Here is a 27,176-nt window from a genome sequence, read left to right as displayed (position 1 = left end):
GTAATTACTGTACCTTTAACCCATCCTAAAAGTCATAAATGTAAAGCGCAAATGTAATGTGTATTACACCTAAGCATTAACCTCAGTGTGTCAGTCTTCTCTGCTCTGAGTGAACATGCAGTCTCTGAAGGCACTGACATGCAACTGTTCTCTTAAAGAGACAGGAACAGTTAAAGGTGTGCACGTAGTCACGTTATGGGAGAGAGAGAAAATGGAAACAGTGGGTGTGGTGAAGTGTGAGAGAGATGAAGATAATTAAAAGCGAGGCCCAGCGGGCCTCTGAGGCCCCAGCTGCAGATGGTTCTAGAGCAGCCCAGGGACATAAAAGAGGAGCTCTTGACACTTGCATGTGTGTGCCAGTTCCACTGAGTGGATGCTTCGTCCAGGGAGGATGTGGCTCTGCTGCGGAGTTAGCTGTGAAAGGAAGTGTCACCTGTGAAAAAACAAACAAACAAAAAAAAAAAAAACACATTCTCTCTCTGTTTTTCTCTCTAACAGTATCTATAGCTCACTTTTCACATTGTGCATTTGCCTAGTGAGAGCTTTCAGACCTGTAAGTGCTATGGTGCACACAAAGCAGGTTGAGCTATGTCTACAATACTGTCAGCAGAGCAGGAGAGAGAGAGAAACCATTAACTGATACAGCAAGCAGTATGGCAGCCTACACCCTGAAGTGGCATTATTCTCTCTCTTTTTCTCCTTCACCCCCTCTGTGTTTTTTTTTTCCACTTCATTTTTTCACCAATCAGACATCAGAGTTCCCTGGCAACAAAATTGGGCACCGGGTTGGGGGTTGGTTGTATTTCATACTCATAATGACACCTTGTTCACAAGGGCTCTGCCGATGATTTCAGTGAGGTGACTCGCAATGCCATCCCTCCTACGTAGGTTTCGCTGCTTTTGCTCAGACACACATGCTCGCACTCAGGCAGCCCTCCTGCTGACCTTGAGCTGAATCTGGCATCAGCTGCCCGCCAAACTGTATCCCCCCGCCCCACTCCACTCCAACCAGAAAGATCACACAATGCAAATCCAGCTAGTGAAGGGAAGAAAATGACTGGCAGCCACCCCATCACTGCAGGCTGGTCACTATGGTGGATTGCTCCGAGGAAATTTAATTAGTGCTGCTTACTAGGGTTGTCACAATAGCAATGTTTTAGTAGTTGATACTAGCACCAGTGAAATTTCACTCTTCTCTTTGTTACCACAAAAACAAATGAATATGCATAACCAAGCTATAATTTAAACATTCATGTGGGCAGTCGTGGCCTAATGGTTAGAGAGTCGGATTTGTAACCCAAAGATTGCGGGTTCGAATCTCGGTACCGTCTGGGACTGTAGGTGGGTGGAGTGAATGACCAGCGCTCTCTTCCACCCTCAATATTATATTGAGTTATAACAATATAATATGATAATATGTAGACCATTAAATGGTGATTTTCGTCATTTACAAGGCTACATTCACTCTTTGCAAACCTTAAGTAGATCTGTAAATGCACTTCATCTTGATATGAATTAGTGTATGATTGGAGGATGCTGGCCTTGGACACACTTAAAGAGATCTACCATACTGTATGCGTGAGTCATGCTGTGAGTGAAATGGCTTGTTTAGCTTTTCTGTGGTCTGTGAATCTCATGCCTGTGGGAGCGTGATACATTTCTGATATCCTAACAAGTCAAGTCAAGCCACCTTTATTTATATAGCACTTCATACAATACAGACAGCTTCAAAGCAGCTTCACTGTAATAAACAGGAAAATAACCGAATCAGTGATGCAAACTTCATCAAATATAAGACAACACAGGGGAAGCGTTTTGTGGCCCAGACTGCTGTACCAAGGGAGAGACCAAATTAATCATAAACCCTTGCTAAATGAATCTATCAATTTCACCTAGTAATAATATTGCACTTATAATCTGTTTACCATTTTATTATTTTCTGTAATAGCAGTCAGTAATGGTGAGGTCCTACATGATGATAAGAGCCTAATTGTACAATTATACGCACGTTGCATCGTAACCATTAGCCTCACTCCCCCCTTTTACCAATTCATTTATGCATGCATAGTGCAAACACAACAGCAGCCAGTTAGGTATTATTTGCCATGTGTCTAATTTGCTGCGAATCAGGAAGGCATTTGTGCTGGTTGGGGATAGGAGGCTGTTTACCTGGCGGAGACGTGTTTGCAGTATAATTGAAGCATCATTAGCTGACGTGAGTGCACATGGGGTTGTGTGTTACAACGTGCCATTATGGCATCTCCTTTGACAACTTGTGATTGGTTTTCAGTCTCATTTCTTCACTGCACAGTGCACACATCAGTTACTATGTCAGTGTGTCTTTGGAAACTACCATTGAAAAATGGGATGTTTTTTAATACTTGTTTTTTTTTAAGAAATTAAAACATTTACTCTGCAAAGATGCATTAAATTGATCAAAAGTGACAGGAAAGACTTTATATTATTGCAAAAGATTTCTGTTTCTTGACCAGTTCAGCATATTAGAGTGATTTCAGAAGGATCATGTGACACTAAAGACTAAAGCTGCTGAAAACTCAGCTTTGCCATCACAGAAATACATTATTTTAAAATATATTACAATAGAAAACACTTAAATAAAATTTCACAATATTACTGTTTTTATTGTATCAAATAAATGCAGCCTTGGTGAGCATAAGAGACTTATTTCAAAAACATTGTAAATAATTCTTACTGGTACCAAATTTTTTGAATGGTAGTGTTAGATGAGTGGAGAGACTTTTGTTGAAATGAATAAATGTGGTTTGAATGATCACAGAACATTTTGTGACTTTCTATTCTTTTGTTTTCTTCCAATTAAGCCAATTATCCTTTTTTTTACTTTTAAAAATGAGCACATTTATTTTTACACACATTTTTAAAGGTCAGGCCAGCAGGTTTCACTACATTTGTGAGGACATTTTCAGAAAAGCGAGTGCTCTCCAAAAGTTTCAGTAAAAGCACACACTCAGGGGAACGGCACTCAAGCACAGTCGATGCCTCTAACGTGTACACACACTCTCACGCTCATTGCCGTAAACCTCCTTCAAACACAATCCTTTCCTGTCGCTGAATGGGACTCGAAGGGATCAAAGCCTTGTGGAGTCGCGTGTTAGATGAACGTTTGATCCGACAGAGTGCTCTCCACGGCCGATGGAAACCCCTCTTCCTGCCTGCCCCCGGGGAGGAAGCGACCGGCTGAGAGGTCAGGCTAATATTTAGAGATGATAAGGGGATACCGCTGGAGGTCTCCAGGCCTCTTGTTATGGGTTAGTTACCCGGCTCCGAGAAACCCCTCCTTCACGCCACCCTTCAGACACGGGAGGGCTGCTCTACCACACACTCCAGCTGAAACATTCATGTGCCATGGCCGTGAAATTACCACGAGTAGATGAAGTGCGGAGACACCCGAGTTGCAGCTGATTGTTTTTTAATGCTTTGAGCATTGAGACTCACACATTACTACACAGATCCGAGTATGAGAGGGGATGAGTTCTCCGATATGACAGGATCAATAAAATATCACAGAGTGTTAAATACTGGATCAAGTACATGCTGAGATCTAGCTGAATGAGGCAGGCGTTCCGAAACATGGTGAATGATTTAAACACTAAATTACATTTGAATACATCTCGTTCTATTGATCTCATTCTCCAGTTTGTTTAGAATCCTTTCCCTTGGGTCGATCTGAGACTTAGGGGCTACCTGAGTGAGACGATATTGCCCTGAACTTCTCTTCACCCGTGTTTGTACAGCTAAAGGCACAGTCTGTGGTATGCTTAATACTGTCTTTTCCTAAGATTTATGAGCACTTTTGGGGCCCCAAAGAGAAGAGGTGAAGTTTCCTTCAAAGCTGCAATTCACCTCGTCATTTATTAGCGGTGGCGGTTGGGTTGGCGGATCCAAGCTATGTGTGTGAGAAGTTAGAGTAACACTGTGCAGATGTTTGGCCATAGAGCAGATGCCAAGAACGGGGGTTTGGGGAAGGAGGGATTTGCACTTCTCTCAGAGCGATTGCTCGTTTTACATCATCTGCAATTGTTGATGGCTAATGATGTGCACGTTTATGCAAATCCCTTCTTACTTGTGTATCTAGAGCTCCAATGTGGACGTGCTTGCATCTAGCTTATTTAAGCACTGCGATTTTTTTTCCAAAAAGCAAAAGAGGTTGTAGGTTATTTTTCTCTCTTGTACACTGGAGCTCTTTTTTTTTCTCCCTCCTTTTTACACTTTTTGAGAGTCAGAGCTGGTGTGAAATGAACTGGTGTGGGTGAGCGTATGTTAAGCTTTTGGTTGGCACATACTGTATACCGAACACCTGAATATCCTTTTACCTTTTATGTTTGGCTTTATACATTTCTCTGTCTTTTTTTCTTTATAGTCCTATAAAATGTTTTTGTGAGACATGTTTGGAAGCATGCTCGGTGAACGATGAAATGTCTTAGCCCCGAGTTATAATTTTTTTTCAGTTTGCTTTCCTCTGGACTATGATGTTAACAAATGGTTTCTGATTTATTTGTATATTGTTTTCAATTTAAGCTGTGTTTTTGGCTGTAACCTGGTACACCTGGCTGAGGCCCATCATACAGCCTCCAGGGCACCGGCTGAAAGAGGCAGCAGCAATGCAGCTGTACTCCCACACACACCCTCCCTCGTATAAACAAGACATGCTCCATCCATAACAGCCACCTTAAGCCTCCTGGTTGGATGCTGTGGTCACGTTTAAGACATGTAGGATATGCCAGCGCAGAGCAGTGAGTATCAAGTACATGTAGGGGTCGTCTGACCTTCATTCATCTGATCTTTTCTGTCATTTTTCAAATATTTAAAAAAAAAAATAATGTAAGAGGATTAAATCTGACTGTATTTGGGTGTTTCTTCAACTGTGGTCATTTTAACGTCCTAGAGGCTTTTTTAAATCATTTTTCTTTTGTTGTATGAAGGTCACATTAAAACTGTCTTGGGAATGTTTTACCTTCAACATTCATTTTTTGCTGTTTTTCAAATGGTCAGTATGTACAGATTTTATGATTTTACCCTTCTACCAAATTTAGACTTTTAATCTTAAACTTTGGAAATCCATCATACAAATGGGATTTATTACATAGAAAATTTTATGTATTTTAAATATGGCTGACACAGTCAGAATTGACAGTTATTAAATGACGTATTGAACATTTCTGGAATAAAATTTATACCTAGCATTTTTTTGTACCCTACATAAACACTGTTCAATTATATTCACACTTAAATTGGTCACGATAAAAAACAACACTGAACAATTGTTTAAAATGTTTCTTTTTCAAAAATGAGTATACTTGTCTCATGAGATGTGATTTAGTCGGGGGTAAATACAGAGAAATCGAAAATGCGAATTTCTAGTCAAGCTCTAATTTTGTCAAAGTGTGCAAAGAGTGTAAAAACATTATTTAACTGTGTCTGTTTAGGGTACTCAAATTCTAGCTACAGTAGGAGATTATCCTTAAAAAGGCAAAATGTTTCAAATTTTATTTCCACCACAAAATGCTATTGAACACAATACACGATGAGATATGGTGGGAATGATCGAATTTTTGTTAGTAGACAAACTAAAAAGAGAGTTAAAAGTGTTTTAAAAGTTTATTTTCTAAAGGCCAAAATGTCCATAGTTGAAGAATCACCCATATACAGTATTTTAATAGCAGCCTTTACAGTATTTACCCTAGAACATGACCTCTTAGCATAATAGACCATCTTGTGCCTATTTATGGAGCCACTGACAAGAAACTATTTACAGAGCTATTAGCCAGTGACATAACAAGGTGACGTCGTGGAGCACTCTGTGATGGGCTCATCATCTGTGGTTTGCTGGAAGATCTGAGTCACCAAACAGGAAGAGCGAAAAAGGATGAGATGAGGAAGTAAATCTGAAAGAACAAGATTCCCGCTCCGGTCAGAGTCTTGACTCTATCAGTATCTCAGATGTCAGCCGTGTCCATTAAGGGATTCAACAGATCATCATTCATGAGAGCAGGGGCTGCTATTGAGTTAAATCACATCTTAGTAATAACGTTACATGATATTACAGCCTTTGTCTAGGCATTTTCTCTTAGTTAAGCATATTGTTCCCCAGTGTATTCATAGGTATGTTTAATTCCATGACTATACACATTTATTGTATAGAAACTGAATTGCATAAGTTAATTAGCACTTTTCCTACTTTTCACACAGAAATACTAATGAGTGCTTAGAATTACCCATAACAATCGTGGAGGCGTGGAGCTTTTATTAGGCCTGTTAATGGTAAGTGCTGAATTCCCCACAGTTTTGGGTGCTGTGGCTCCGCTGCATGAATATTCAAACGGCTCCATTAATGAGAACAGAGCTGGATCAAGGCTGCGGGCTTTGCGATACGCTTCAATATGAGTTTGAAGCAGCGCAGCTGGTGGGTATGCGCACATCAGGATGTGATGCGGGGGCATATCTGCCCTGGGATCTTTCTCAGAAAGAAGTCTTTTCTTCTTTTTCCTTCCCTTTTTTTTATTTTTAATAACACTGTACATTTGAAATGGATCTGATTCAAGGCAAAAAGCACAAATGTGTTGTCAGTAAAAGAATTTGAAATAGCGTGCAATTCTCAGATCAGCCTGAGTTAATTAGCAGTGTTTTAACGAGTTGTTTTAAATTATGATGCAACAGATTTCTGAAATGTCACAAAAGGCAAAATTTTAAATGCTGAAGTGCAGTACACATAATAAGCACTACCATTTAAAGTACTACAATGTTTTTGAAAGAGGTCTCTCATGCTCACCAAGGGTGCATTTATTTGATCAGAAATACAATAACAGTTATTTAATAGAAAAACAGTAATATTGTAAAATGTTATTACATTTTAAAATAACTTCTGTATTTTAATATATGTATTCCTTTGATGACAAAGCTGAATTTTCAGCATCATTACTCCAGTCTTCAGTGTCACGTGATCCTTCAGAAATCATTCTTATATGCCGATTTTCTGCTCAAGAAACATTTCTTTTTATCAATGTTGAAAGCATCCAGTTCAGCAGTGGAAAACGGCTTCATATTTTTGTGGAAAATGTGAAACTGTTCTCAGGATTATTTGATAAATAGAATATTCAAAAGAACACCATTTATTTGAAATAGAAATCATGAGTAACATTATAAATCTCTTTGCTGTCACTTTTGATCAATTTAATGCATCTTCGCCGAATAAAACTCTTAATTTCTTCCAAAAACAAAGAAATTTTACTGACTGAAGCTTTTGAACAGTACTGCATAATATAAATATCTTCTGCCACACAGTTGATCATGCAGCGTAGATATGATCTCTTATGAATCGGTGGCTTATTTGAATGATCTGTTAATTATTTACCTATTTCAACGTTAGACAGTTAGCGATGCATTTACTTCTCTCTTTGTATACTGTATATACAAGTTTATGTATATATTTCCAGTTGTTTCTATTTGTTCCCCCTCCCCCTCGCCAAATTTTCACTGCACTTCACACACACACACCAGTCCTGTCTTCTCTTCTGTGTGGGTCTTATCTTTTGGGCTCAGGAAGTAGTTTGAATTAACAGACTGGCTTTGAAGCCATCCAGCAAGGTTAACCCCACAAGTATTTCCTGTTATGGCATCGCTCTTAATCCATGAAACCAGATTTCTCATCTGTAAAGTAGATAATGTGTCTGGAAAAGCAAAAACATTTACTGTGGGTTATCATGATTAAGCAGCTTAGCCGCGACACAGCTCCTTTCTCTCCCTCAGAAAATATCACTACTGGATTGATGCAGTGAGCTTCTCTCGAAAAACAATCAATTTCTGCCCCCGTAATAAATGGCCTGTTTGTTTGGATTCATGGCGGAGTGGAACGAGGGAGTTTTTCTTTCCTCCCCATCATGTCGTACTCGGTTAATGAGCCGACTGCGCGCCTGACATTATTGACTGATAAATAACGCAGGAAATTACTTTTGATTCCATTTGTATTCACATATCACAGCGTTCCAATTAATCCGCAGCAATTTCTGCTTTCAGCATTACCTTTTATAAATGTATTCAATTTCATGGTAAATCAAAGATGCTACAGCTTATTAAACCCCTCTTGATCTCACACTAACCTTAATGTCACATGCACACGCTCTGCACTGCAGAGGCCTAATAACACCGTGGCAACTGCAGGCTTCTTTCTAACACATTATTTCACATTTTGAAACCACAAACCATGTTAGCACAGTAATAAACACCGCCCAGCCCTGCGCTGTCCTGCTCACAGCTAAACCTACACGACTTTGCACACTGTCAGCCAGGATGTGGTCAACTAACAGCTTACCATGTTTGCCTTTTGAAAACGATGCTTGTTCAAGTTATAAGAAGTTTCACTCACGCCACCATGGTTAGATGCGTCAAAGATCATTCAAAGAAAAGACATTAGTCAAAATTCAGTCAGTGTTTCCTAATTGCCTTGGTCATTCAATTTTTGAATTCAATTCAGTTTTCTTCCTTAAAACTGGATAGTAAGCATTTAAGAGTAGTATTATAAAATTCTGATGGAAAACATACAAAAATGTATAAAAATAATGTATTTTATATCATTTTTTATTATATTCATTATATATAATCTTTAAACAACATGCATTCATCAAACTAAAATGTATTTGTTTATTTTTTATTTTTATTATTGTATTTTTTAGCATCAAAAATGGAAATATTACTTTATTATTATTATTTTATTGGTATATTGTTACTTCATGAGTTATTATTTAGAAAATAATTGCTATTTTTTTTCAACATGGTGGAGAAATCACTATGTATGTTTATGAAGTACTTATCTGCATTTTTTACTTATTCATTATTAAAATAATATTTATTTATTTAAATTTAGTTTCTAACATCAAGAAATGCCAAGAAATAAAGCCAAAGCATTTTCTTTCTAAAATGTGTTTTTAATTAATACAAATTTTTGCACATACTTAACCTTGGAAAACAAAAATGAGTTAAAAACAGTCAAATAAATAAATAAATCAAGTATAATATGAAGACAAATTGTCTGGCACTTTAAATAAGTGCAACAGTATAGATTATTATGTAAAATTCATATAATTCAATAAATCTTTTGGCTGTTGAATGATGTTTTTTTTTTATACAGCATTGGACATTTTTGTCATGATTGAAGTCATGGAGGTGATTGTCACCATATTGTTGGAATGACTCACCTGTTGCTTTGCTGTGAGTGTAAATGCTGTTTTTTTTTTTTTTAATGAGTTATGATCTAGTCTCACAACCAGTGACGAGGATTCCCACTCATGACTCACGCTGGACAGATGTGTACTACGAGGGCAAGCTAGGGCCTTAATTTAAGAAAAGCAGGAAGTGTTTTTCATGTGCGCCTCATCCCCACCAATTTGGCCCTGTCCTGCCCTCCCCCTCTTTTTCCTGGTAAAAAGCATAGCCATCATGGGATTCAGGCTCCAATTAGTAACCCTTTGAGTGAAGGAGTCTAAACCAGGCAGATGTACTTGTGCAGATGAATGAAGGGGGAAGCGGATGTATGTGCTCGTACTACAAGTCGGGGCTGTCAAATTGGCTCTGATGATTTCCATTTTGTGGCACAATTAGATTAGAGGAAGGAATCGCACGCTGATCAGTGGCTCTGAAATCAGTATGACACGTCTTTGATGAACCCTTCAGTGTTGAGAGAGGGAGATAATGTGACTGAGAGAGAGAAGCCCTGTTTTCTTTAGCTCTCCCTGTCTGCCAGGGACCTTTTGAAAAGGATTTTGCTCTGAGATCAGTTTCCTATAGAAGCAGCACAGGTGGTATCATTTGTTTGTGTGTATACCAGAAGCACTGACACAATTTTGACAAGAAAATATGGCTACTGGAGAGTAATATGAACTAGACCCAAGGGAGACATGTTTTCAGATCTTTAATCTGCGAGGACATTACCATGAGGATAAGTGTGTACAAACAACTACAATTCAAGCTGTTGAGGGACTTTCCTGAGAGAGTCTATTTATAAGGGAATCTGTGTGGGGTGTGTGTTTCACAAATCACCTTTGTGTCTTGTCAAATGATTAATACAGTGTACAACATGAAATGAAAGCAGATTGTGTATGGAGATTTTCTCATTTCATTAATGAAATTCGTTTTCTGCACATTGCTGTGTTTAATGTTAATGACACATCTTGATAAGCTGTTATTTATTTTTACATTTTTAGTATTTGTTTATAGTGTATCTGCTATTTGATTAGATTTTCTGAATATCCACAATATATTTGCATTGATTTTGTTGGCAGTTTAAAATTGAAGCAACATTGTGAATACCACAGTGATTTTAATGACTTTTTTATTTGGCCATTAAGTTATCTAAACAGCGTGTCATTAGACTAGTTTTGTATGAAGAGAGTGTTAGGAGACATTTAAACAACATCTGATTTAAACTTCAGTGGCAAAAACAGTTAGAGGTGGTTCAGTGGATTTCTGTGAATCAGGTCAAACTTTCTGGTTTAATGAATCGATTTAAAACTTTGATTCAGAGATTTGTTTGTGCCATTTTTCATGCGTTTCAATAAAAATATTTCATGAATGAAAATGATCGAGTATCATGCTTCAGTGTGTTCTTTTAGTGAAAGTTGTTTGGATTATTTAGTAATTTTATACTTATTGGTTTAAATATTTTGAATCTATATTGGCTACAAGGGCTGTTTGGTCAAAATGATGGTTTTTCTAATTGGACAAATCCACAGCTTTAAGCAATTTCTGAGCAAATGCCAATAGCTGTGCTGCTTAATATTTTTGTGGAAACCGTGATACTTTTTTTCAGGGTTCTTTGAAGAATAGAAAGTTCAAAAGAACAGTATTTATATCAAATCTTACTGACCCCAAGCTTTTGAACAATGTAATTTTGAATTTCAAAATATGTATTTTTAAAATACCAACCCTACCTTTTTTATGCTCAATAACATTTTGTGGTTCTAGACATGAACCTCTGATGCTCCAAAGGCACTGAAAGTTAGAGAAAGTTCATCATTTCTAAAAGCACACAGCACATGACGTCTTTGTGGCATTTCTCCTCTGTCATATCAATGTGTTTTTCCTCTTCCCTTTTTCTCTGTCTCCGTCGGAGAGCAGATCCATGTGATCTTTTGCCATTGACAGGGAGCCTTGAACAAATATGATTTTCATATCATTTAGACAGCACAATGGCATTATGCAACATATTTCCCTGTTAGTGGCATAGTTGAATTGAGAACACAGAGATGTTTGTGCCTGTGAGGGCAGAGTGACACGCGCTTGTAGAGGAGTGACGCTCGACATGTAACAGGCCCTTCTGATGTGACTGCTGACAGACGATTCACTCTCTGTTTCACATGTAGTGCCGTCACTTTGAAGGGTGTAGCTGTAAGCCATATCCTCCCTTGTTGACTGCACTTGTTTCAATATTTAATGCCGAAGGTCAGCCGAGCGAAGCCACTGGCCCACATAAAGGATTGTCCAGGAGTTGTCTGTCAACTCGAAGGAGCTGTCGGTCGCTCCGTTGCTCACAGTTTCTCAAGCAGATGTGATGAATTGGTGGTGATTGATCGATCCTTATCAACACGCCATCAAGTTTCTTTTGCGTTGGCGTAACACTGCCCTCATTGTCCTTGTAAAGCTATAATGGAGATTGTAATGTTGTGCCATTTCATATTAATATGTTTAATACAGAATGTTTGCAATTTTTTGTTGTTTACTGTTGGATGTGTTCATTTTTTCGAGCGTGTTTGGACATTGTGAGACTGTGAAGTCCTTCTGTCGAGCTGCAGGAAGAAAACCATACAGTTAAAGCATCTCACTGGACCACTGTTGCCTTTTGAAAAAGGCAGAAAGTTTCCCTTTTCCTTACAGGAGAGATAAGGCCAAGTGCCTGTGAGGATTACATTGGCTAAGCCCTTATCACTCCAGAAAACTCACCGCCTGCTTCAGTATGACTGCACGTTAAAATCAAGAGGAAATATTCTTCTTTTAAGTGTTCTTATTCCCATTGAAAGTCATTACTGGGGCAGAAGAGGACAAGACTTTTTTTTTTTTTTTGTATTACTTTTTCCAGCCAGGAAATTTTTTATTCACACTCCTGCAGATGGCTGGCTGAGGACTGCTGTTTAACACACAGAGTAAGGTGGCACTAAGTGTCCTCTTTATTACAAAGACATTTCTAATATCCTCAGGCTGGTTGTTATTCGGATGGGAGGCCGTCATGGTTACAAAACACAGACTCTTGAACATCTTGATCTTAAAGGGATAAGCCCAAGAATGAAAAATATAATCTGTATACTGTTCCAACTTGTTTTGTCACCCTTAACCCATTTTTTTCTTTTAAGTGGAACACACAAGAAATTTTTAATAATCTTTCCATGTAGTTGATGAATGAGGACTCAATCCCTCAAGATACTTTTCGTTAAAAGTATTAATATATAACGTGTGTATACACTGTTACACACACACACATAATATATATTATTAATATTTTGTAACAATGTAAACATTTTTACTGCCAGTTGCTAATAAAATAATGCTTCCTTGCTGAATAAGAGTAATTTCTACTATATACAGTATATGTAGGCCGAATTTTCATTTTTGGATGAACTATTCCTTTAAGTTTCAATGTTAATTTTTTTTTTTTCCCCATCATCTTTATTTTTCCACATTTTCTTGCTCTTTCCGTCCATTTATCTTTCATTTATATCTCAGCATGTACATGTTTTTTTGACGCCTGTCCTCTTTTACCCCCATTTTTCCTTTGCTTCCATTTCACTTTCCTCTGCTGTTCGTCCTTATTTCTCTCTGTCCTAACCTCCCTCCCTCCTTCCATCCATCTGTCTCTCTCAGTGAGCCCCGTGATCACTCTCTCTCCTCTTCGGTCTCCCAGTGAAGCTAAAAATGAATTGGTTGCTTTGAAGTTTCATTGAGTGCTTTATTACAGGACTAAATAATGCACGCAGTGGCAGAGAGTTTTTCCTTCATTAAGACATGCTTCCTGTCAGCGTACACCTGACTTCCTCAGCAATAATCAATCCTGTGTCCGGTAACCAGTCCTTAGGGGTGCTCTCTATTTGCTTCACATTTATTGATTATGATTATGAACACAATGTCTCTATGTGGCTATCGGCAGCTGCTCTATTATGTTTTCCGTAATTATACATTAAAGTGGTCAGAAATTAGTTAAAAGCTGCCATGAGATCAAATCCTGATTGCAAGACATTAAAGTCAACATCAAACCAAATTGCCAATGTTTACTTTATTAATACACTTCTTTGGTCGTATTGTAAATGATTTATCAGTTATTCCAAATAAAAAGTTTGTCCTCATAATCCTTCATCAAATAATGTGCTCGATGTTCATAGACTAAAAACTAAATAATAACAATAATAACAAATATATAATAAAATAAATATATTATGTTTATTTAATTTTTATTTAATTATTAGATTAATTTACATTATAATTATTATTATTATGGGTGTTCTCTTAGACTACTGTTACTGCTGAAGTAGTCTGTAATATTTTTGTAGTACAATTTTACTGGGGGGTTAAAAAGCTTATTGCTTGTGAATTATTGGTGTTCATTACGATTATTTAATTAATAATTCTAGTAGGTTTGGAGCATTAGAGTAATGCATCAAGTATAACTCATGAGCCATTATTCCCCACACAGTCATTTGAACACCCATTCACTGATTCAAATGAAGAAATCAGTAAATTGTTTCATTACGTTTTGTGATATTCTTCCAAGGGATTAAATTGCAATAGATGGAAGTTAAATTTCCTAGCCATAGAATTGGATTGTGGGTTGCTAAATAAGGAGCAGCACTGTTTTTTTTTTTCTCCTTCCTTCACGTCTCTCAAAGCTTCAGTAAATTTAAGCCCTCTCAGGGTTTTGTAGTTCGCTCAGCACAGATTGCTTTAAGTGGCTTATGCCAATTGCAGTTTCTTGGTGCAGGCAGGCAGGAAGCGAGGGGAGCATTTAGCCATGCAATTACAGACAGAATGACTCCATAGGTCCTCTCTCTCTCTGTCTCTCCCTCTCTCTCTCTCTCTCTCTCTCTCTCTCTCTCTCTCTCTCTCTCTCTCTCTCTCTCTCTGTGAGTGAGTGTGTGTGTAATGTGCAGTACAGATGAGCTTCTTCCAGCCTAAACTCCCCCCAACCAAACAAGCAGAGCCTAAAACAGACAGTATATTTATCAGTCCATGTGGCGTTGTGGCATCAAGCCTTAAACTCATGCAGAAGGGCTTCTTATACCAGCTTCCGTCATATCACACTCCTATATGCTACAACTACAAGCTGTTTCATATTTTCTGGCAGATAAGAGGCCCTTGCACACAGGGTTTACCTACATTTAAACATTTTTATGTCTGCTCAAGTAAAATAAACTTAATAATCATAATCATATTTAATGTGTTTTTTTTAAATTAATCTTTCATTCTTATGTATGCTAAATGAGCTTCTCGATCATGGGAAATGTTTCTGGTCGGGTCACTGTACATGTGGCCACAAAACCTGTGCGGCACTTTTGAATGTGATAAAGAGCTGTGGGGGAAGTCAAACATCTCAACGGATGTTAAAAAGAGAAGAAAACTTTACTGCTATTCCAGTAACTGTGTGATAGTGGCTTATACTGTATAGTGTAGATTCATAATAAATAATATGTTATGGTAATGAGGAAATGTAATTCATTTTTATTATAACTTTGGGAGTTCTAGTTTCTAAATGTATCTTGGCTGCCCTTATTATTCATAACAAATTTTAGATCTGATGAAACAGTATTTGCATGAAGGGACTATCAGTGTGTTACCTTGTTTAGTTTGTCTCACAATTACAAATGCCACAGTTAAACTGGAAGAATGATGGTTAATATTCAGTAAGGGTAAGTGTAAATTCTCTAAAGAATCTAGGTCTTTAAAGCCTGGATCTCCACCAAGATGTTTGTTTTCCTTCTGTGTAAAATGAATAAACACCTAACTTGGTTGCCTTCAGATATTCCAACAGAGGACTTATATTATTATGAGCTTGATAAAAGTAAAATTATAGATTTTTTTTTTTTTAAAGTAGGAAACAAACATTTTCATTAGAAGCCGTCTTTTTTTTTTTTGTGCACAGTATTTTTTTTTTTTAAAGTAGGAAACAAACATTTTCATTAGAAGCACAGTCCTGATTCAGTAAGTGCACAGTAAACTAGTGTTATGTGAAGTTAGTTTGTTGTATCATAGACTATTGGATGTAGAAAATTCAAATTCAAATGGCTCTAGATGATGAGCAATAGTCTTATTACATGGCTCTCTGGAATACTTGATTCTGATTGGTCAGTCACCGCTTTCTGCGGCCAGATGTTTTTGCATAATGAGCACTGAACTGTTTATTTGACCTCTGTCCTGTCTACCAATATCCTGTGATATACAAGCTTTATGAGCCTTATCACTCTGAAATTTTATTCTCACATCATAAAACGACTCCTTAATGAATAAAAATTATTATCATTAATAAAGGTACCTCCAAATGTTATTTTTTTTATTGCATTATTTTAGTGATTTTCTGTTAAACAGGATGATGACAGCTGGTCATTACTGCAAAATAAACCCTTTTAAGATGATACAAGGCTTAACCCTTTCAGTGTTTTTTTTTTTTTTTTTTTTTTTTTTTTTTTGTGATAATGACCATCTACAATACTTACACATCTACTATATAAATATAAAATGCTATTATGTTAGATAATGTTTGTATTTAACTTCACACGTGCAGAAACTATATCTTTGAAAACCATTTTGATCCTGATAGCTTAACCTTGTGTGATGAATAATTGATATCATAAACACTGTATTCCAGTGACCTCCCCAGCTCCTCCTCTTCAGCTTCCTCTTGTGATGCTGTACTGGAAGGTGATGAGGGCTGATTTGCTATCTGACACAAGTGTTCTCTCTCTCCCCCTCTCTGTTTCCCTCATTTCAGTTTCTGGTCTCAAGGGTGATGTATACCAGAGCTGCTTGTCTGCTGTTTCTAAGGGCAAACAGTCTCTCGCCTTGGCCACCACTCTAATTACCATGGCCTTGGCAGATCAATGACTGATCCTTCTCCCCCCACCCACACATATTGCACAAATGTGTCACTTTAGCTGTGTGTCTTTCCATTAGCTTGCTCAATCATTGGTGGCTGATGAGACAGGGAGCAGCATGCCTTTCTTATTGGCTAAGGTCCAAGGTCTCGCTAATATAATCCTCTCCATCGATTATGTTCTGTTGACTTTTAGGAGAATTTTTTAGAGAAGTAATTAGGAGCCGCCCGCTCCGCAGCTGCTCAGAGGAGCCAAATACATTAGTATGTACCGTCTCTTTTTAAAAAGCACCAATATCCTCGGTGCTGTTGGATATGTTATTACACTCATTTTCTTGTAGGGATAGAGGGTGACATTTGCATAATGCAAGTTAAAATGATCATATTTTTAAAGAGGAAGCACTGTGACATCATCCAGTTGGATCATTTAATTAACGATGGAGCCAGATTCTTTTGTTAGTCTTTTAGCAGAGGTCTTTTTAATATGAGGAGCTAAAAAATATCCTGTGTGTGATTATCAGGATTACTACACAGAATCTGCGCATTTCATATTTCTACTGAATTTGAACGGAATGCCAAAATTAAATATGCTTCAGTGTTTTCATTGTTATAAAGCAAATTATTATTTGGGTTAATTTAATCGTGTATATATATCATACTAGTAAATTATACTACCCTTCAAAAGTTTGGGGTCAGTAAGGGTTTTTTTTTTTAAAGGGGTCCTATTATGCTCTTTTACAAAGTCGAAAGTTCGAAAACCACATTATTTTTCACATTATACTGAACTTAAAACACACTTTTACTGAAAGCAACAATAAAACTGGACAGAATTTATATTAATATGCATAAAACTTTACAATAAGGTTCAATAGTTAACAGTAGTTAACTACTATAGTTAACATGAACTAAGAATGAACAATAGTTCTTCAGCATTTATTAATCTTAATGTTAATTTCAACATTTACTAATGCATTATTAAAATCAACAGTTGTTCAAAACATAAAACACACTCAAAAAAAACAACATATCACACAACAAAAAATATTATAATAAGCCTATATTTTTTTCTCCAAGAAAATGCCATTTTCAGCTGCAGAAAATTCAGTGCATCCCTAGTTTAAACGGACAGGTGAAACCTGCTATGATTACCCTACTTTTAAAGCATGAATTTGATTTAAACAATAGGTCTACATATTAGCCTTACAGTTACAGCATGAAATGGCCTACTATTTAAACCTATAAACATTTTACATAACATTTACCTATTTTATCTCACAATTTTGACTTCTTTTTTCTCACAAATACAACATATCATCTCCTAGTTCAGACTTTACAACTTGATTTAACTCAACAATTGTGAGTTTGTGGGATATAAACTCATGATTCTGAGGCGAAGAAAAAAAGAGCATAAGTTGTTGTTTTTTTTTGTCAGAATTGTAAGATATAATCAGAATTGTAAGATATAATGTTGGAATTGCGAAAAAAAAATCAGAATTGTTAAATATAAACTCATACTTACCTTTTTTTTATTTATTGTTTTTATTCCATGGCTTCCATAGACTGCTACTTTAAAACTGTAATTTTCTGCCACCAGATAGGCTCCGCCCACAAAATGTCTTACTATTTGCAAACACAGAGATCGGTCTATAGTTGCCTTTAGTGGCCCTCCATAATGAAATCATAATATTCACGGTTATCCCCTGTGATAACTACCCAGCCAATCATTCACAAAGTTCTTCACATCTTCCACCCCTTGCGTGTTAGTTTATATTAAACATTTTGGCTTATTAATTATGCTTTCAGATGCCAATAAGTGTCTAATACTCTTATTACCATATTCACTTCCATTCTGCAGGCTTCCATCTAAAATCAACACCAAAAAATCTTCATATTCTATCTGGGGCTGGTGATGACTTTATTCAGGTCGATTTATGAAAAAGATTATCTATGAATACTCACTGGCCCCTTTAAAAAGTGTTAGACAGGTGTATCACTCCAAATTATTTTTAATTGAAAAGTAGCGTTACATGTTGTGATAATTTTACAGGCTTTTCATTGCTTTCCAAAACACCCCAGTTGGGAGGACAGGAGAGGACTTGTTGCATAATTACATGCTCCATGAGCCGATCTGTTTTGTCTTTGAAAGGATAATTGCCTGAGTGTCCTGATGAAACCTTTGTAGTTGAGAGAGAAGAGAAGTCAGTGAAGTTGTGCCACCCACCACGAATGTGTGGGGCATCAAGTTGGCTCTTTCATTCCTCACAGTTATTTTTAAGCAAGGCAATTTACTCAATTGACACTATGTACACAAAATGACTGCAGCTCTGAACTGAGGATCCGATCTGTGTAAAAGCATCATCTCTTGTCATGTTTATGGAAGTGTAAATATACAAAAATCTTTAAATAGAAAATATCAATGGAGAACAACAAACCATAATCAAATCAACATGTAATTTGTTTATGCTCTTTAAAATACAGCGAGATCATAAGTTGTACTGGCGTCAAACGCGGGTTATTATGCTCCGGCGAGCTTCTCATTCTCTTCTTTGTTTAGAAAATGGCGTTTACCTGACGTGACCTCGGCTCAATGTTTGGAAGTGTCCTGCCCGCTATGTGATTTTGGTTTATAGCGCACATCATGTGCCGGCCGGGCCTCTTGGGCGGCTGCTAATGTTTACATAATAGATGTCAGGTTGGCTGAGGCCTGAAGTCCATCAACACACACTAACTCACAGCGGACCTCGGCTCACTTCACAAACCCCGCTGTTCCCATTTAAGGCGCTTGACCCAGATTTATTAATGACCTTTAGAGTTATTTTACACAATAGCATGAGAAATGAGCTGAAAATAGTGACGAGTCTTGTTCTTTTGCGGTGGTCACAGTAGAATAGAAGGTTACGCTTGCAGCTGACCGTTGCCCGCGCTGCATCTCTGGCCTGCTTTTCCCTTTATGAATGACTGATGTTGCTATCAAACACCCTGCCCACATTTAGTCTCATCGTTAGGCATTGACAAGAGGCACTGCTGTTGATGTTTTCATCAGGGACACTCTCCACAGTTGCTGTCAGATGATTATTTAAACAGCCATTAATCATTAATGGCCCACTTTTGCATGCGCTCTTATGTTTCTGAGGGCGCGAGAGCTGGTTACACTGCGTGGCACGTCGCAATCGTAAAAAAAAAAAAACGCATTGGAATACGGCTTATATTTCACTTTTAGCCTACATCTCTATGTGAGGGCAGGCATCCAGTTTGACAGCCTTCACACTACATTGGATGTGTTTACACACTTGTTTCCTGTGGCGTTCGAATGGGATTTGACAAGCCCAAAGAGTGTGTGGAGGATTAATAAGCCCAATGGTTGTTCTGAAAGACTGAGACTGGTGTAGAATATGTATCCACTTAAAGCAAGGCGAGGCCAGACTGTGTTCTTGGCTCGCGATTCCACGTCTTCTGGCATCCCGGTGTTCGACGGCGTAAATTTGCAGTAGACAATAACATATTACCTCCTCTTGGCATCGTGCCGTAAATTAAAAGTAGTTTTTCTGCTCTGTGATTATTACTCTTGGCTGCTTCAGCTTCTTTGGCTGTAACCCTAATAGTTATGAGCAATTCACTGAAACAATGTTAAACAACGACTTGATGAAATCACAGCAACTGTTGATTTAAAGAGATAGTTCACCCAAAACTGAAAAGTCTGTCTTCGTTTTCTCACCCACATTAGACCCCATTAGACTTTGGTTCATCTTTAGAACACATGAAGATATTTTTATTATTCTCTCATCATATTGGTCCATCCATTGAACATCCACACAACCAAAACTTAAACAAATCAAAAAGTACAAAAAGAAAGTGCATATGAATTACCTTTACAGCGTTTTTTGTACTTAGTGATGCATGAAACATTTTGATCGCTATTGCTTTCAAATGATCAACAAAAAAAAGAGAGAATATAAAAAATATCTTAAATAGTGTTTTTTGAAGATGAATGAAAGTCTTATTGGTTTGGAACAACATGAGGGTGAGTAATTGATAACAGAATTGTCCTTTTTGAGTGATCTATCCCTTTAAAAGTGTAAAGACGTCCCACACTTGTCAAAATCACGTTGGTTGCATATTAGCTGTTTACATTCTTCTGCTTGTTTTTTTTTTTAACAAAAATATGTTGATGGCAATATTGTTCCAAAGTAGCATCTGTCCCTATACCAATGTGTTAAGCAGACTGTGCAACTCATCCACAAGACCTCTCAACAGCAAATTCAATTTACCTTGCAAACTCCCGGCATGCTGAGGAGCGAGATGGATCCGGAGCCGGCGCGTCAGGTGCCTCTTTGTCTTGTCCAACGAATCAAGTGGGTTTTTTTTTTCGCTATCTCAACAGCAGGTGAAAATCTAATTATACCAGGATAGCGAGAGGAGGCGAGCTGTTGCCATATTTTAGCAGCTCTTAATTGTGTGCTAAATAATCTGCCTCATGCATTCACTCCCATGTGGAGTCGCACCATGAAAAATGTCTCTGTGTCTGAAAAAGTCACGGAAAGATATTTACTTTGTTTTCCCTCCTAAGCTTTCTTAGTGCTAGCACATTCCTCTCCCCGTCTTGAAGTCTCTCAAACTGACATTTTAACAATAAAGGCAAAACAAACAAAAACACACCGATACACATATAACACCTTATCTGGAGAGTCTTCTCCTTCACTACAGTAGATGTTTTGTTATTGGATCGAGGTGATGAATTATTATGCTGGAACCTAAAGGCTTCGGACTTTCAAACTTTTTTTTTCATCTGTGCTAAATCCCAGATAAATGCGCTCTCTGAATACTATATACTCGGCACGTTGTGCGAACTCAACAGCTTAAAGTTTTGATCTCTTGGGCTTCTGCGGGATCCTGCGACTCTAATTATGTAAAACCAGCAGTTCCCTTTAGCTCTCTGATGTCCATCACGGTTAACCTCCTCTTAGGGTTAATGTGTCAGGTTCGAGACTCTCTTAGTGAGTGTAATTACGACCTGTCTTGTGGTGCTACAAATGAGTGCTCTGGGCCTGCCGCCCCTCGGCTCACAGAATAACACACTCCTCCTGAAGTAGCGGCCGGAAGTGCATGAGGACGGATGGCTCTCTTTAATGGACCGGCCGTCTCCAAGCTCTCCGGCAATCCGGTAGTCGCGTCACGCACTGCGTCTCGGATACATGTCAGGCTAATGGAGGTGCTGATTATTTATTTATGGGCATTACTGCTAAATTGCTGATTACATATTTTTCTAGTGTCTAATTTCTTTACACAGTCATTTTTATAGTTGAAGGCTGTGTCGGCCCGCCAGAAAACTGACCTCCCCTTTCCCTCCCACAGCTATTGAAGATGAATATAATAGCCTTGCTCTCCCTAGAGGATGGTGGTTAAGTTGTCTGGTTTTTGAAACATATCTTGACTTGTATTTACCTGTACCTCTCTGCTGAGAATCCATCATGATTCAATTTATTACATTTATAAACATCGTCCTTTCCTGACATGCGATTCCACAGTGAGATTTTGATAATCGATACAATCAGCTGTTTTTATTTTTAATTGGACTGTTAACATGAAATAAACACACAGATTAAGTCCATCACAATGTGATACTTTGGCCCGCTTACTTTGATGGTCTCTGGATGTTTGTTATGGTTGTCTCTGTGTTCATTATAATAAAATGATTCTTTAATCTAGCACAGGCTTTTCCTTTTGGCGTCTCAGTCGGTAGAGACACGTTTGATGGGGCCCAGGAAGAAATCGAAAAAGAATACCATGTTTGAAAAGAGCTGGCAGCTGTTGAGCTTTCATGTCACAGGCTGCCTGTCATTAGACTGAGCAGCACTGTTAGATAAGGCCCTGTAGAACATGTTTCTTAAGACAGGCAAAAAGAAACCAGATGTGATGTGGACTGTGAGGACTGTAATGTAGTAAGATGAGCTGCAGACATCAAACATCTTCCAATCCCTTTGGTATGCTCAATCCTGTGGCGTCTTCCTATTAAAATAGATTTATCTAATGTTGAATTGATGTAATTGAGACACTTTGAATAAAACTTCTTCTGGTTTTTGGTTCAGTAACACAGCACTCATTTTTTTTTCCAAATCTATCAAAAAATATTAAAGAAGCTATTCATACATACAAAGATTTACAATACAGCTCTTAAATGTTTTTTTTTTTTCTCTCTGAAGAGAAAATGTTCTTCAAAAGAAAACCTTGTTAATTAATTTGCCATACTCTTACTTTTATTATTTTGTTTCTTTTTTGTCTGTGAAGTGGATGTTAAAATACTGTATTAATATTTGGAAAAAAAATTGTCAAATCAAAATTATGTGGCTCAACCAGCAAGAAAAAAATACACAACAGGAAGTTATATTATAGAGAGGAACATAAGGTAGTTTGACCTTTTTTATTACAAGGCAAGATTTGTTCATGTTGTAAACTGTGGTACACTCTACATCACAAAGAAATTATATTTATGAATGCATAATTCTTGATATTTGAAATACATTTAAATATTTTCGGAAGATTATGATTTAAAATGTTTTTTATCCCGGACAGCCTTAAATGGATAGTTCACCCAAAAATGAAAAAAATGTAACAATTTGTATGCATTTCTTTCTTCTGCAAAACAAATGTTTGAAACTAGATTAAAATGATTGATTAAATCAGTCACCATCCAACAGATGATACTCCACTATGCTCCTTTTGGTGGATAACAATCATCCTCTCCATCCAGGGAAGTGAAGCAGCAGTGTATTACTTGTTTAAGATGGCTGCTATGATAGCTAGGTGTCAGGTCAGTGCAATCTGCTCCGAGCAGGCCATGTATTGATCCTTCACGCGGGACTCTTACAGAGATAAAACCTGTGTATGACATGTGAAAGGGTGAAGATTCTCATCTCAAGGGCTCGCTCTGCTACGGGGAAGTTCAAGCTGGCCTGCACTGAGCCAGCAGCAGCAGCGGGCTTCCCTTTCTCTGAGCACATGGGTTTGAGAGGGCTGTTTAGCATGCCGATTTAATAGAGAATGCTAAACACAGCCCTTTGAAAGGGGTTTAATAATCTGGAGCAGATGTCTTGTGAGTAGAGGGCCCACGTCTTCTGCCGCCGAATGGACTCGTCTGGATACATGCATTTCCATGTGACAGACAGCGGTAATTCATAACTGATACATTGTGCATTAAGGCTGCTTTGAGTGACAGGTGACCTTTCATGTTGAGTTTGTGCTTTTTATTCAGACGGATGTCCAGAGAATTAGGAAACTTTTGAAAGCAGGAGGACAGTAGCACGGCAGGCTCTGGCACTCTGCTCTTGCACAAAAAAAAAAAAAACGGTCCTTCTCAGAAAGCTGTGAAGTGGCAGTGCTGATAGAGTCGGGTTCAGGGAGGAAAGAAAGCGGCACATCCATTAAAGCAGCTTCCCTCTGGCCATCTCTCCAACTTCAAACACACCAACATTAAAGTTCCAATAATGCAGTGGGCTGATTCTCCCAAACGATGCTCGCACATCATAGCCGAGGTGTGCTAATGATGGGGTACTGCTGAGAGACGTACACACGGATGGTCCATTACCTCTGCACAGACAGCATCTGAAGCTACCAAGGATGCTGTTGGGCCTGAGCCAGTATAACCACCATAATGTTTATTCTCAAAGACGTTTTAGTTTTTACTAATCAAGTTATGTTTACGGCTGTATTATATGTTGATATGTGTATAACAAGCCACTAGCAGTGTGCCTTGATTAGTTTTGAGATTTTCTTTTTTGCACAGTTTGGACAGTTGAGAGATTGTTTGCCCTTCAATATTCAATATTCAGTTATTAAATTATAATTATAGTAATTGTGTATTTTGTATTTTTATTTATATGTGTATATATATATATATTATATATATATATATATATATATTATCTATATATATATATATATATATATATATATATATATATATATATATATATATATATATATATATATAGTAATTATTTTATTTCTATAATTTATTTTAAAAATAAAGTTGAAGTGAAATAAAAAGACTGGATTTTTGGACCCTAGAAACTATTTTTTCCTTTTTAAATTTAGTGTGAAGGGCAGAAATGATGTCTCATTCTTTCTTTACAGAGTTTATTTGCCATATTATGGGTTTCTTTTCATCTGTGTGCTGTATTTCAGATTGAAGATATGATCATCTGTAGTCAGCGATGGTAGCGTAATGTATGCCTAAATGAGTGATTCCTGTGTGTGAACGGTGTAATGGCTGATACGGTCACACTAAACACATGAAGGTCACTTCTCTCCACTCTCAGCTACAAAAGCCTCATTTGTTTTAATGGGGTGCTCGGAGCATTAGTAAAATCCAGCGCTCCTCTAGCGGTGCACCCTTCTCTCATTCACACACTCTCTCTATTGTGTTTCTCTCTCTAATTTATATTTTTTCCCTCTCCTTGTCCTCCTACTCACCTTAATCTCACCTGCATTGTATCTTTGAATTTTCCCCTCGGTGCAAGAAGAACTGTATCAAAGGAACCATGCCCAGCATAGGGTTTCAGGTTTAAACGTGAAGGTGTTTCGTTACAAAGTCTGTATTCATTCACACAATGAACTGAGGAGCCTCTCTTGTTTCTCGGTAAGAAAAGTCCAGACAAGACCTTTGTTTTCCACTTCATCAGATGGAAGCAAAGGTTTTTTGGGGGCTTTTTTTTTTTTTAACTCCTGTCTTTCTGGAAAATTACATCATGTCTTCAGATTGCCTCTCTGGGAGCATAATACACTTGGGAAATTGTTTTTGGATGGCTTACAAATATCGCATAATTCATACAAAATGCAGGATTTCTAATTGTAATATGAATATGTTTTTTTGGACATGGTACAATGGCAATCATAGGTTTTTTGCACTATGGTATATATTGAAGTATCATAGTATTACCATCTGATACCAGGATACTGCCACAGTGGCCAGTATTTCTTTACATAAAAAAAAAGTATTATATATTTTATTTCGTTATTGTATTGTTTATTATTTGGTGTATTTTATTATTAAAAAGTTTTTCTTTTAATATAAAGTTTTTTATATATATATTGCAATATTAAATATATATTGAAGTATTATTATTTTTTTTTGTTTTGAATTATTGCTCTATTATATATATTGAAGTATGATGGTATTATTTAATAGGTTGTTTTTTTCTTTTTTTTTTTTTTTTTTTTGTCTCTATTGTATATATATTGAAGTATCAATATATTACCATCTAACACTATTATATTACTATGCCAGGCACTCTCCCAGCCAGTGCATATTATTTTTATTTATTTATTTTATTATTATCATTTTAAAAATAAGTAAAAACAATTGATTAACTTGCAGTCAAAACCTTTTTGTTTTTGTCTTCTCTTATTGTAGTTTTTTTTTCTTAAGAATATAAGTAGACATCTTTTAATTTACTTTTAACAAAAAGGCTTCTCCAGTTTATAAAAGAACAAATGTTCACAAAAACATTGTAGTAGCATAGGCATGAACGAGCTGGATAAGTGCTCCTCAGAGAGTCGTGTGACCTTGCAGTTGTCCCTGTGTGATGAGGAGGTGGGCCAAGGTGCCCTTTGTTGTATTGGATTATCTCTGTAAACTCTCCCTGCTCTCTGATGGAAGCACCAGTGCAATTATGGACTCTATTTGTCATCATTCATTCTCATCTCCTAAAACCTTAATCCTATTTGTGCCTCATCATACTCTTCATTATATCAAGCTTAGCCATGTTTACTTCACTTGGAGGAGGAACATGTATTTTTCTTTTTCTTTTTGTTCTGTTGTAATGCTGAGATTTACTGATATAGAAGCTTCAAAAGCTCCAGTCATATGTTACCGGGTGTTTAACCACCAGAGATGCTCTAGTCTAATCATTTTTGTCTTCTTCTGGGGGTTCTTCCTGACCGTATCCTTGGAGTCGATCCTGAAAGTAGCCAAACACGCTTCGGAAAACAACAAGATCTTCTGCTTAAATCTGTCTGCTCCATTCATCTGTGAGTTCTTCAAGGAGGCCCTGATGAAGGTTATGCCCTATGTGGACATCCTTTTTGGCAACGAAACGGTGAGCATGATTATGTGGACACACATGGCATGAAAGTATACATGAAAGAGTTTAAAGGGATAGTTCAACTTCAATTGCTGGTCCCCACTGACTTCCATAGTACGTAAAAAAAACACTATGTAAGTCAATGGGGACCAGCAACTGAAGGTAAACTATCCCTTTAACTCAACTCATCATGTAACTCTTATTTATCATTCAGTTCTTGCTGTTTATTTGATGTGGTCAGTTCCCTGCAACAGTTCAGATGTGACATTTAGTGTAGACAAGGAACCCAAATGGATTCAAATTTGAAATTGATTTCAATTACAAATTTTATATTTTTATATTCACACACACAGAATAGTCATCTCACATCAAATGCATTGTCATCCAGCACTGAGTGTACTCATTGTGAGTGTAACACTACTCAGATCACCTGCAGACTGGGTCATAAACAGCCTCTAACCTCAGCGTTCGAGACGCAGACAGCGGAGTAATGTTCTGAGTCATCGTGGTCTCAGATCCACGCTCTGTTCTGTGTGGGCAGAGGGGAGGTGTTACAGACTGGCAGTGTGGGGTAAAGGTGTTTGACTTGTGCTGAGAGTCAGACCTAACAAGTTAAAGCTCTACTTCTGTATCTTAATATCTCTGCAGCACTTATTTTCATCATATGGGTAAGGGTGGGTGATATGACCAAAACCTCTGTGTGTGTGTGTGTTGCTGCTGTCAGAAATTAGTAGGAAGTGTAGAGGACTTTCGAGCAGACTAATCACTTTAAAAATGTAAAATTGAAAAAAGTGATTTCAAGTAAAGTTTTAAAAATGTGTATTTATCAAAGAATTCTGGGGGAAAAGATAATGTGATTCATGGTTTTAAATTACAGTTTCATCACAAATATTAAACGGCACAACATATTTAAATATTTCTGGAGCACCAAATCAAGAAATTAGAATGATTTCTGAAGGATCATGTGACACTGAAGACTGGAGTAATGCTTGCTG

The 27,176-nt window shown here is 37.3% G+C and overlaps 1 pseudogene; it reads left to right on the top strand.

Annotated features, from left to right (window-relative positions):
* Nucleotides 1-27,176, top strand: part of LOC109112299 — a 145,035-nt pseudogene that overhangs the window by 84,035 nt on the left and 33,824 nt on the right.

This window comes from Cyprinus carpio, chromosome A13, assembly GCF_018340385.1.
Source record: "Cyprinus carpio isolate SPL01 chromosome A13, ASM1834038v1, whole genome shotgun sequence".
Classification (NCBI taxonomy): Eukaryota; Metazoa; Chordata; class Actinopteri; order Cypriniformes; family Cyprinidae; genus Cyprinus; species Cyprinus carpio.
This window is presented reverse-complemented; position numbering and strand designations above follow the sequence as displayed.